Raw genomic sequence first — 12,774 nt, forward strand, 5'->3', positions numbered from 1 at the left:
GAAGTAAAAATAAGAAGTCTGCAAAGCCTTGGACTGGAGTCTGTAAGTCACTATGGATCTGCCAAATGAGAGAATGTATGAATATTACTAGAATACGCCTCTAAACATTTCGAGTGTGCCTCTAAACCATTTCACATCGAGTTTAGATATGACTAACAGGAAGTGCTTATGGGTTGTCAGAGGCCATCATGGCCACAGAATACAACATTTCTCAGAAATGGTTTTGTGCGTGCGTTTGTGTGCGTCTGTGCATACGTGAACTTGTGTGCATGTGTGTGGTTGTTACAGGGACAGTGGCCTGATTACAAGCACAGCTGCTGAGGACAAGGAGGGGCTGTGGGGGGTTGGAAGGGTTGGAGGGGGGGTGAGAATGAGGAGGGGGGTTTGTTCAGCTCTGTATTTCTGATGTGTCCTTGCTGTCGATTAAAGACAGACATTCGCTTTATTTTCCCATGACGGAAGTGATGGACAGGAGAGGGTCAGCGGTGGGATTCAGTCGTGTTTTGAGTGATCTTTCATGATGTAGCTCACGTACACACACACCCACACACACAAACAGAACTATGTACTCTGGAAACCTTTCATCTTGACCTGATGATTTCTTCTTTGTAAAAGCTGTCAGGCCAAGGAAGGCTGTGAGCTGCCAAGGGAGCAAGGTCAACCTCTAGGAACTATTTCCCACACTGACTACCAAATACACCATTTACATACATTATACATACTTTAACTTTAATTTGTTACCTGCAGTATATGTGCCGGTTACAGTACTACAGAATGAATACTGAATACACTGTGATGCATGAGCACTGCTTCTTGATCAGCCAGTCACAGTGAGATCTAAACAATTGCGAATACTTCATAAACTGCATACTATCGTACTAAATAGTATATCACTTCACCAGTGGTGTTATTACTACTTAAGCATACTACTTTAGTGTGCATTGTACAGTTTGGAACACAGCCTTGAAGTCTTAATGTGTCCTAATGTGTGCACTCACACATTCGAGGAAGAACACCCCACGTTACAAAATGCAAATAGCTTGCAATAGCATGTTTCTACAAGAGAATTCCAAAATCTCACATCCTGTAAAGAATATGGTTATGAGAGTTATCATTACTATTATCAATCAGTTATTCATTAAATTATCCATTTAACCCAGGTTAAAAGGTCAGAAAGTGACGTTAACCATTCCAACTTGTACACAAATACAACTCAGTTCATTCATAAAAACTGTCTTTTATTATTATATTATAAAAATGATCTACTGGCAGATAATCAAATATTTATGCTGTGTTCATGGTGCCATGTAAGTGGTAATTTGCAAGTTATAGTTATGTCATTTCCCACCTCGGCATGTTCAACGTGCAAAGTGGGAAAAAAAAACATGGACACTTCTACGAAAGTGTGTCTTTTGTGCTGTGAAAGCACATACAGCTCATAAAAAGATACTTTTACAGTTACAGGCCTGTGTAGCTATTGGTACTGTTCTGCTACAGTACTCTTCAAACATTCATGCAACATTTTGGATTGAAATTGCAGCACAGCAACAGCAACAGCAACCATAGCAAGTAGCGTTAGCAACAAACAAGATAGCAGACAATAGCGAGTAGCGTTAGCAATAAGCTAGCCAGGCTAACATTAGCAATAACGCTAATGTTGATGATTGCCTTCTTAAAACAGAGATTAGTATGGTCAGTGTTATAGATTTAACCAAGTACTGTTTCTATATATTGATCTAAATCCATTACTGCTATAAAGAGAAGACTACCCCAAGTTGATGAGTTTCAAGCTGATTACAAGTTGCACCTTCACCTTGAACACAGCATTGTTACTAGAAAGAAATAAAATTATTATGCCAATAGAATAAGATCATTTCAGCTTTAAATTTGTTAAAGATTTAAATTGGCTTAATACTCATATTAGAGTTACAGTCTCATTAATGAAAAATACTAGATACATTCGCCTGTATCCACAATATTTTTTCAAAGATATCATTTTCTACAGCTTTTATTCTATCACTTAAATTCTCAATGCCTTTTTTAATGTTTTGGAACAAGTCCCACATATTCCAATCTCTTCTGTGATCTTTCTGATGCTATGTAGTTCTGGAGGGAACTGCTGTAGATGATTTATCATTCAGAGTACTCAGAGACTAAAACGGACTCCCACTGTCCCTCATGTGTCAGAATGAGTGTAATCGATGCCTGAGGCCAGTTTAATCGTAGAAAAGAGGGCTTTACACATTTATCCCACACAGTGCTTCAAGCTGCTTACGGAGAAAACGAAATCCCAAACAACTCCTCCATGTTCAGACTGCCACCTGATCTCTAACTCACTTACTGTCAGACAACAAACACGTCATGCCTGCAGTCCTAACGCATCAAACTCTTCAGTCCATCCAGGATCGGTTGGTTTTTTTTCCTAGCTGAATGACGATGAGTCTGTGGATCCAGGCTGAGATGTCAGAAATTGAGCTCTTAAAGTTTTTCATCATGCTTGATTTGGGAAACACAAGCAACAATAAATATAATCTATCTCCATAAAACCACCACTGTGGTATTAAACCTCTGTCTGATGGATGTCGGTTATGTGTTTCTAGTCTTTTTTTATTTTGAGGAAGTCACAATCACATGGGAAAAGACTGAAAAATGGGGCAGAGGTTCAAACATGGGTTAATTTCCACTTGGTATTCGCATCATAGCATAGAAAAATGCCTTGTCCTTCTCATGCATTGTGTATATTAGAACTGTACAATGCTGCACCTCAGCATTATGGTATGTACTAAAACCTTTTACAGACAGATGTACTGTACATCAATACACTTACTGTGGTCTGGTTCACGCTGGTTGATCTCTGTACAATAGTTTTGTTCAGGCAGGTTTGTCTTGTTACTGTGGTTTGGTTCACGCTGGTTGATCGTGGTACGATAGTTTTGTTCATGCAGGTTTGGGTTTGTCTTGTTACGGTGATTTGATTCATGCAGGTTTTCTTGTTATGCTGGTTTGGTTCACACATAAAGATTGGTCTGTTGATGTTTAACCACAATGGCCAAGCTGGCTGCCTACCAATGGCCAAGCTGGCTGCACGCATCACACTGGTCTTTTTTTTTTTTTTTTGAGGAAGTTAAAGACTGTAAAGGTACCCCAAGCATCTGTTCTGGGCCCACTGCTTTTTTTCTATTTATACTACATCTCTGGAGCCGGTGATTGAGTATCATGGCTTTTCATATCACTGCTATGCTGATGACACACAGCTCTATTTGTCCTTCCAGCCTGAAGATCCATCAATCTCAGCATGAAATCTCTACCTGCCTGTCTGACATCTCAGACTGGATGAAGGAATTCCACCTTAAGCTCAACTTGACAAAAACGGAGCTTCTCGTCATCCCTGAATGCCCCTCAATCAACCACAACTTTACCGTATAGGTAGGCTCAACCACAATCAAGCCAACCAAGACAGCCAGAATCCTTAGGGTGACTTTCGATGACTACTTGAACTTTGCAGACCACATTTCAACAACTGCATGGTCCTGTAGATTCATTCTGTATAACACCAAGAAAATCAGACACTATCTCTCTGATCATGGGTATTAATCTCACTGATCATGCCACACAGGTATTAATCTAGGCTCTTGTTATCTCAAAACTGGACTACTACAAAGCACTACCCCCGGGCCTCCTGGCCAGGTCCATCAAACCCCTTCAGATGATTCAGAATGGAGCAGCACTCCTTGTTTTCAATCAGCCCAAAAGGACACACGTCACACCCCTCTTCGTCTCCTTCTACTGGCTTCCTGTACCTTACCTCAACACTCTCCTTGAGGTTTATATGCCCTCCCACAACCTGCAATCAGTTAATGACCGACGCCTGGTAGTGCCTACTCAGCGAGGCATGAGGTCCCTTTCCAGAACGTTCAAACTGACTGTCCCTCAGTGGTGGAATGAACTTCCAACCTCAATCCGGACAGCAGAATCCATCACTATCTTCAAAAAATGGCTAAAGACCCACCTCTTCCATGAACACTTAACTAACCCCTAACTCGTCCCCAAAAAAATAAATAAATCTGCACTTACACCTGGTCTTACACCTCTAATCTGTGCACTTTGCTCCTCTAGCACTCAATAAAAATCTTGTATGGTAGCACTATTTGTTATTGTATTGTTCTCTGCTTGATGTATCACTTTGCTTGTATTTCCTCATTTGTAAGTTGTTTTGGATAAAAGCGTCCGCTAAATGAATAAATGTAAGTAACTGGTATTGGACTATGTGGTAAACAATAAGGACATCTCCGCAACCTTAAACGAAGGTACTGAATGTATTAATTGAATCAACCAACCAGATGCAGCAAAATGGAACTGAGGCTAATCAGACATTAACCCTTTGAACTCAATTTATGAACTTTTTATATTTTAGGTTTTCTTTTTACATCATTTAAATCCATTCATTCATAACTTAACGCAACACTGATATGACCACCCAAAGTTACTTGGACATTTTTAGTATAGCCTAGATAGACTTGCTTCGCTCCACATATTCAAAATGATAAACCACCCCCATCATCGTTATTGCAAGTCGAAAACAATGAAGTATACAGTGAATATACCTGCTGCATTTGCTGCCAGCAGCTCCATTTAATTTGGACGTGAGCACTACAAGCTTGGCATTTCATAACATTATGGACGTTGCATTATAAAAGCATCCATCAGAACTTCAGCAACAATTGACAGCTGAATTGAATCCTTTATGTAGTCCACACAAAGCTTGTCTGTGGTGGGAGGGAGAGCTGACAGATGTGTCAAGACATGTATAGGAGGAATGTGATGTTTCATGCCCACTGACTGGTTAAACTCAGCCCACCCATATTCATCACTGACAATCACATTCATTACAAAATCGCACCAATCGTATGGCTTCCCTCGTCGCTCATAGAAGCTCGAGTAAGTGAGGAGGTGGATTAATTGTCATCGTGATTTTGGTCTCTGTATATTAGAAAAGTATTTTATTCATGGAGCTGCCGATTTTTCCCCAAGCCACTCCTGACTTCAGTTTCCTTCACGTGATGTGACAAAAATAGTTCCTGAGCTCCCAAAAGTTGAGCTCTCATGTACTTTGTCTAATGGTCCATCTAAATCCTGTCCAAGTGGTGTAAATGTCTTAAGGTGGATTATTTTTGAAGAACCAAGTGCAACAGCAACACATTTGCTGCTTTGTGTAAACACCTGACATGACTGTCACTGATTGGCTACATGAATCTACAGTGTGGGCTAGAAAGAAATCAGCCCCTTCTTCACTTCTTCATATCATTCTGTGTATTTTTCTCACAACCATTAGTGTTGCTGTTTGCTCTTAGTTATACAAAAATCCACGTTAAGGCATCTGCTAACAAATAATCTGATGTGGGTGACAAAAAATGAATCTGATACTGATGTCATTTTCTATTTGAATGTTATCTTAGCCCATTTATACCAGAAGTTTCTGCCATACATACAGTATACTGTATATACAACATAATGCAGGTTCTGTGAAACTCAATTTTTGGCTCTGGCTTTGGAATACATCCTTAAATCAAGGCTCAAGGTAATTCTTAAAATAGTGCTACTCAAACAAGCGAGTCCTTTTGCAAATGACATGGGCCTGTTTACATTTTTCCATTAAGCCACAGCGTAATAGTCTCAAATGTTTCCATCTGAGTGCTCCGCCTAAGTAGTACATTCTTCAGTTCTTTGTGCGTGACTAAGTAGGCCTAGTGAAACATCCAGCCTCTGTTTAACGCATTTAAAACAACTGGAACAAAACACAGCGGCTGGGTTTTTTTTTTTTTAACTGTCATCACCCAGTTGGCATGAAGAAAATTTGTTGTTTGCTGTAACTTCCCTGCAGAATGCGCACTTTTGAAATGGCATGCAAATTAACCTACTCATCTCACACAGAGCGACTTAATTGTGCTCTTTGCTCATCAGCATCCTGGTGCTAGATGCGAAAAGGTAAAGGATAAAAGGTCTCACACATCTTAGAGAGAGAAGAAACCAAAGATCTAATTTTTTTCTCTTTCTACCACAGATAAATGAGTAAAGGGGCATTATTCAGACTAAAGGCAAGACTAATATCCAGGTTTGATTTATGAGCTGGGTACCATCAGTGTAAATGTGATTCATGCAGCACAAAGCCTTTTATGGTGGGAGGTGAAGCAGGAGAAATTAGCTTTATGGCGCAGAAGTAGTTCGAGAGCCATAAATCCATCGTCACAATGCGAGGCCAATGTTGATATTAGGCACCTCATGGGATATTTATGCTGAAGTGCCTGTTGGGAAAGGAAAGTGTTTCTCTCGTAATGAAACTCCGGATGAATTTTCGTCAGGCAGACTGAGGAGGCTTGCGAGGACAAACGGGGTTGGGGAATATAAAGCAGTTGGAGTTTCCATCAGAGAAGCTTTAGAGCTTCATGTGAGTCCATCGTGTGAGTGGCGTGGTAGAGTGTGTGACTGGATTGTAAGAGTGAGTTGGTTTGTGGTAAGCAGTGGTCAGTGAGAATAAAATTCACCCAGAGAAAGGGGAGAATGTGAAAAAAGAATTTGCTTAAGAAAAGCATAAACAGTGTATTTATAGGTAATACTAGCACTGTATAAGCGTAACATGTTTACCTTCCAGTTTCATTTGCCTTTAATAAAGCACTCAATTTGAGTCGCATTAGGATCTGAGCGCAAGCCGTTAATACACAATAGTTCCACAAAGATTTAGCGTTTTTTATTTCAATTCGATATCACTGTGTTTGTCTGTAGCAATAATAGTGAATAAAATGTAATAAAACAAGGAACTCCAAATGTTCATAAAACTTTTGTTGGACATTATACACCACTGTGCTGATGAATTCTCCATTCTGATTGGTCAAAAGGTGTCGATTATTTTTCTATAACAGCAGCTGGGACAGGATGTACATAATTCGAACCACAGGTTTATATTAATGCCCTCGTTCTAATATGTTACTATAGTAACAACTTGTTTCATGGAGGTTCCACAACATAAAAAGTAACTATAAATGGATAACAAGTACGACATGCCATCCATGAATACGTTAAAAATTGTAATCTTTGGCAAATTGATGTTGTATAAGAGAAATAAACCAGTTTTTTTTTGTTAGAATGTTAACCTTGCTTTTAGATAAAATTGTAAGACAAAGGTTTTACTTTTTGCATTAGGAAAGTATTAATTTAACACAGAAGAGGAACAAAAAAAGAAACCAAAAACAGATGTTAACACAAAACAGTCTTATAAAAAAGTGTTATATCTCAAAAATGTATATTGTAACCTAATTAAATCATAATATTGTCATGACATCATCATATTGCACAGACTCACACTGCGTGTGTGGGTCTCAAAGAATGCTATCTGATTGAAACATAAATCCAGCATTAAACCTTTCCATAGATAATCTCTAAGCCATTTTGTTATTTGCTACATGGAAATGCAGTAATGCCTGTCCTGATCTTGGATTTCCCACCATGTATTCCAAATAATCTTCCTCAATCACAGACCTTGCTCAATTTATCAGGTCTTTAATAAACTCTTCATGAGGCGTATTAGTGCACAAGAACAGAATATAATGTGTGGTGCAGGGAGAAATACGAGCAGCAGGTCTGGGAAACACTGATCTAAATTCCTGGTGCGGCATTAACCCGGGGTCAGAGCAGCAATAACCAAACACAGATTACACAAATCTCAGCCTCGGCATGGCAGATGAGGATCGAAACAAAACACAGCAGCTTTTTTTTTCATTGTTATTACGCTCTTGCAGCCACCTGTGTTACCTTGCAATAATATGAACCAAGGGATCATCAAAAAGTGACATTAATTTTTCCACAAAAATTACATAGATTCTGTAGAAAAGAATAGAAGAAGGGATAACTTCTCACAGTAGAGTGTGTACAGTGTGTGTGTGTGTGTGTGTGTGTGTGTGTGTGTGTGTGTGTGTGTGTTGTGCTGTTGAATTCCCGTCTCTGATTGCCTAGAAGGTGTTGAATATTTTTTTATAACAGCAGCTCAGACAGTAATGCAGATTGTAATTCTAATCACAGGTTTATATTAATGCGGTCGTTCTAATATTATAATATTATCTAATATTATTTATTGTTTCTATTGTAACAACAGGGACTTTTTGTTGACATTCCATATAATCCAGGATTTTTTTTAAAAAGAGTGTTGTTATTTAAAAAAGGATGTCTAATCATTGATATGGTAAAGCTTTCTGTAAGGAAATGTTTATTTAACATTTATAGAAGAGAGTCTCCAGTGTCAATGCAGAAGGTTTTCCTCTATGGGAAAGTCTTCAGGACTTTGCGCTTTCCAGTTTCTCTATAACGTGACAGGAGTCATGGAGATAATCCATAGCAGTTGTTACATTGCCAGGCAAAGTTAACTTCCATCTTTCAGGTTCAGGAACACAGATATGTGGGGCAAAAGATGAGCAACAGCTGAACCAAACAGGAAGGTTCAGCGTCAGTCTCCGAATTTAACAACCAGTGTGTATAAACATACATTCCATTACTTTTTCAGAAAAAAGATGTAGGATATCTGTAATCAGAGCTAGATATATTTAGTCCAATGATTCACTCATTAATTTTTATGTCCCTGCAACTCTTTTTTTACATTCCAGTACTGATCTGGCCATTACAGTCCATTTAGGTTTGGCCAGAATCCAATTATCCATCGCCTCCTCACTAAACAGCATCCTTACAACAATAATGTCATCATGCACTGTAGACTGCACTGACCCAGAGGCTTCTGAATCACCATGTCGTGCCGCGTAATGATCTGATAAACATCGGCTATTTGGCCACCGGCTGCAAAATATCTGAAGTCAGACAGTGGGAGTCAGCCTTTCATGGTACAGCAGCCTGTTACCCCATCACACTGGCAGGACAAAATCCCTGGGGGTTTTAGAACATTTTTATGATCATGATACTTGACATTTCTACAATACACAATATTTCACGATATATAGGTTTGCCAACAAACTACCAGCAAAACAGTAGTGTTAAACAGTAACAGTAGTGTTTAAGCAGTAACCACTCTTTACAGCCATGCTGAGCAGAAAAGCATCTCATAACGCAGAACGCATCAAACCTCAGCCTTAGATTCCTGTTCTTGGCTGACAAGAATGGAACCTGATGCGGTCTTCTACTGTTGTAACTTGTTGGCCTCAGGATACAGTGTGTTGTGCATTATGACATGCTTTTCTGCTCAACACATTTATAAAGTGTGGTTATTTGAGTTACTGCCACCTCAAACCAGTATGGCCATCCTCTGATCACATTTCATTTGTTTTATTTGAAAATTAACTGAAAGCTCTTGACCTGTATCTGCATGATTTTATGCACTGAGCTTAGGACTAGTCAGTTCTGTGGTGATGTGGTCAGTGTTTCATTCTGGTGGCAGCTTCCAAACAGTTAAACCTTGAAGTTTGGCAACCTCTGCATTTGGGTCACAAACCTTCTGATGGGACTGATTATTGACTCCAGCGCAGCAGCATTTGGGTGCTAGAACTGAAATGACTTTTCCAGTCGAGAACAGCTGGTCATGCCACATCAAATGTAATCAATAATAATTACGTATAATTAGCCACAGCAGCAGCAGCAACACACTTGAATGACTCATTTTACACGAACACAAAAGTTGCCTACATATGAAGGCATTGATCTGAATAAGTTTGCGCTGCATTTTTCATAAGCTGTAATCATTCATTAATAGGTGCCATGCCGTGCCTCTCCTGTTCGATCAACCACCACTCTGCCCCCTCATGGAGTCTCCATTCCAATGTTGAGAAGGACGCTGTCATGTTCATTAAGGTTTCCATTAACTCACTAATTATGTAGCAAAACAACATGGTGACATTTGCCATGTCTCTGCCTCCTGCTCTCCCTCTGCTGGGCTCCATTTTATTTCAACTTTATTTTATCGGTCATTAATTGATTTCCCTTCCACTTGCACAAGCACTAATTAGCAACATGGGGCATGGAGAGGGGTGATAAAAAAGAGAAAAAGAAACGAAAAGAGAAAAAAAACGGGAGGAGAGAAAAAATAGCGCTAATAACTAAGTTTACAGATCATTACTGCTGTTTGCTAGGTGGTTGGTCTTCAGTGCACTTCCATGTTTCCTACCGTAATCCTGTTTTCCTCACAGTTTGAATGCCTCTAAAGTCCAATTAGATGTCACTTAACTCCATTAATACCCAGCTTAAGGACCTGAATCTTGCCATCCATCATTGTGTTCCAATAAGAAAGAAGCTATTATGTATTCTGTTTACAAGACCAGACCAGTAAGGTTTAAACAAAATGGCAAAGAAAACTGTCACTCTGACCAAGTTCGCTTATAATTGTTAGTGAGATGTATGTCTTGTACTGGAGCTAGCTCACAGTCTTGTAGGTAGCTAACAGGCTTGTAGCAAGCCAACAGACTTATGGGTAGCTAACAGTCATATCTATTTTCTTATTTTTGTCTGCAGATTGCTAGAAACTGTTTACTAGCAAATATAAAGGGATTAACAATCTTGTAACTAGCTAACAGTCTTGTAGCTAGCTAACACTTTGTGTTCTTAGTTTTGTCTGTAGACTGCCAGAAACTGTTCACTAGCAAACGTACATGGACTAACTCGCTAGTCACTAAAGCTAACTTGCTAGTTAGATGTTGTCGCATTGAAACATTGTCTCTTCACATGATCTCTGTTCACGCTAACATCGGGGGGAAAATTCGCTGATTCATTCAGTCAATTCTATTGACTACATTTCTTTTTATTAATTCCTTTAATCATTTTAAAATGTTTGTCTTTACAGAGTGTGTAAGCTGTTTTCTTTGTTTTGATGATGATCTTCTTTGTTTTGATCGTTTGTTTGATGATAATTTGATGGCGTAGAAGTATCAAGGATGTCTGATTATAAACTGAGTTGATTAGCCTCCACTTTGCTATGGCACATAACTGTCCAACAACTGGATCAAATCATGACATTCATCACGTGAAAAAAAATCATGCTTAGCTAGCAAGGTTTAGATGTGGAACACAATTTTTTTCTGTTTGCCTTTTAATATAATTGAAGAGATGATTGAAAACTCAACTAGCACCTTAAACTAGTAGCTCCATTTGATATGATTCATTAGCTTTTAATTTTTATGGTAATGTTAACACTAAATACCTCGCATGGCATCTGCAATTGGAATGAATTAATTTGGATTGACAAAAATATTTGCATATAAACACAGCCACAGTGTTATGAGGAAGCTTGGGACTGGAGTCCCTCTTTGTTACATAATGAGAAGTCAATTCCAGGGAAGAATGGAGGACAGATGGAAGGTTGTATGGATGTATGAAAGCCTAGAGAAGAGGATTATTACTGAGGAATCCTGATGGATGTAGGGGGAGAGAATATAGAGATAAAGAGAGAAAAGATGCCATGATTCTGTCCCTTCCCATCCCCCTCTTTTCTAGTCACTTTTTCACACAATTTCTATTCCATGCAGTTTGCTCTTATATGTTTTCTTGATGACTAGAATTTGTTTGTACACTAGCATTTAGAATACCCCTAAAACACAAAGGGGAAATTCCTCCGAGGTCAATAATTTAAGCACCTGGCGCCAAGTTCCTGTGGTTAACTGCAGTAGAAAAGGTCAGTTTGTCGCAGCCGCTCTCACCAAGCCAACAGAAGCTATTTCAGCTTTTTAAAAGGTCACCAAATCTGCATATCACACCACAAAATGAAACCATCTGAAGTCACCTTAATCAGACCAGTGGACACACAGACACAAACCCCCACACAAATATACAAACACACACTCAGAGACACAGCATCGGGTCTTTTTAATTGCTCTAGGCGATGCAGCTGCACTCACACAATGCCCTATTGTGCCTGCTAGATTATTTCCTGGGAGTTCGTGACACACATCAGACCACACTCTGATTACCATAAATCACTGAACTACTGTGTCCAGCAACCCTGAGATACACACACACACACACACGTCTCTTACACCCACGTCCCTTTCACAAACCCGTTAACTGCTAATCAACAGTTCATGTATACATAAAATATACTATCACAGACAGACAGACAGACAGATAGATAGATAGATAGATAGATAGATAGATAGATATGGTTGAACAGAGGACAGATAGTTAAAACAGAGATGACGCATCAAGCTGAGAGCTCCATTTCAGTGCACACACTGAGGAAACCTAATGACAGACAGATAGAAACAGACTAAAAGAGAGAGAGAGATAGATAGATAGATCAGTACAGGTAGACAGGCAGTTAGAACGAGCTGTAACATCAAGCTGTATTCTACTGCACACACTGAAAGAATCTGAAACTAATGACAGAGCTAGATAGATAGTTTGCAAGACAAACATAAAACAAACTGGCTGAAGAGACTGAATAATGGAGTAATCACCTGTCCATCACTTTGTGGGACAGTCCCAAAAAATCCCAAAAAAAAGATTCGTTCCACTTTTTGCACAAACAAAACAACTAATATAGAAGCTCATTCATTTCATTCGAATCAGTCAACGTTAGCTAGTTATAACCTCCTTCCACTTTTCTACCCATGTTATGGTTTATGAAGCTGGAAGCTGTTAGCACTAAAGACAGATATACAGATGTGTATACAGATGTATATACATTATGTATATACATAAATTCTTCTCCTCTTTCTGTGCAAGTTTGTTCTTGTAAAGTAACTTGGCGAGACAGTTCTTCCTTGGAACGTCCATTCATCACATGCTTGGCAT

General features: G+C 39.1%; 1 protein-coding gene across 2 annotated transcripts in view; it reads right to left on the reverse strand.

Annotated features, from left to right (window-relative positions):
* pde1cb (phosphodiesterase 1C, calmodulin-dependent b) overlaps positions 1-12,774 on the reverse strand; it is a 100,926-nt gene that overhangs the window by 32,764 nt on the left and 55,388 nt on the right. The gene's annotated exons all lie outside the window — the stretch shown is intronic.

This window comes from Pangasianodon hypophthalmus, chromosome 21 (genome assembly GCF_027358585.1).
Source record: "Pangasianodon hypophthalmus isolate fPanHyp1 chromosome 21, fPanHyp1.pri, whole genome shotgun sequence".
NCBI lineage: Eukaryota > Metazoa > Chordata > Actinopteri > Siluriformes > Pangasiidae > Pangasianodon > Pangasianodon hypophthalmus.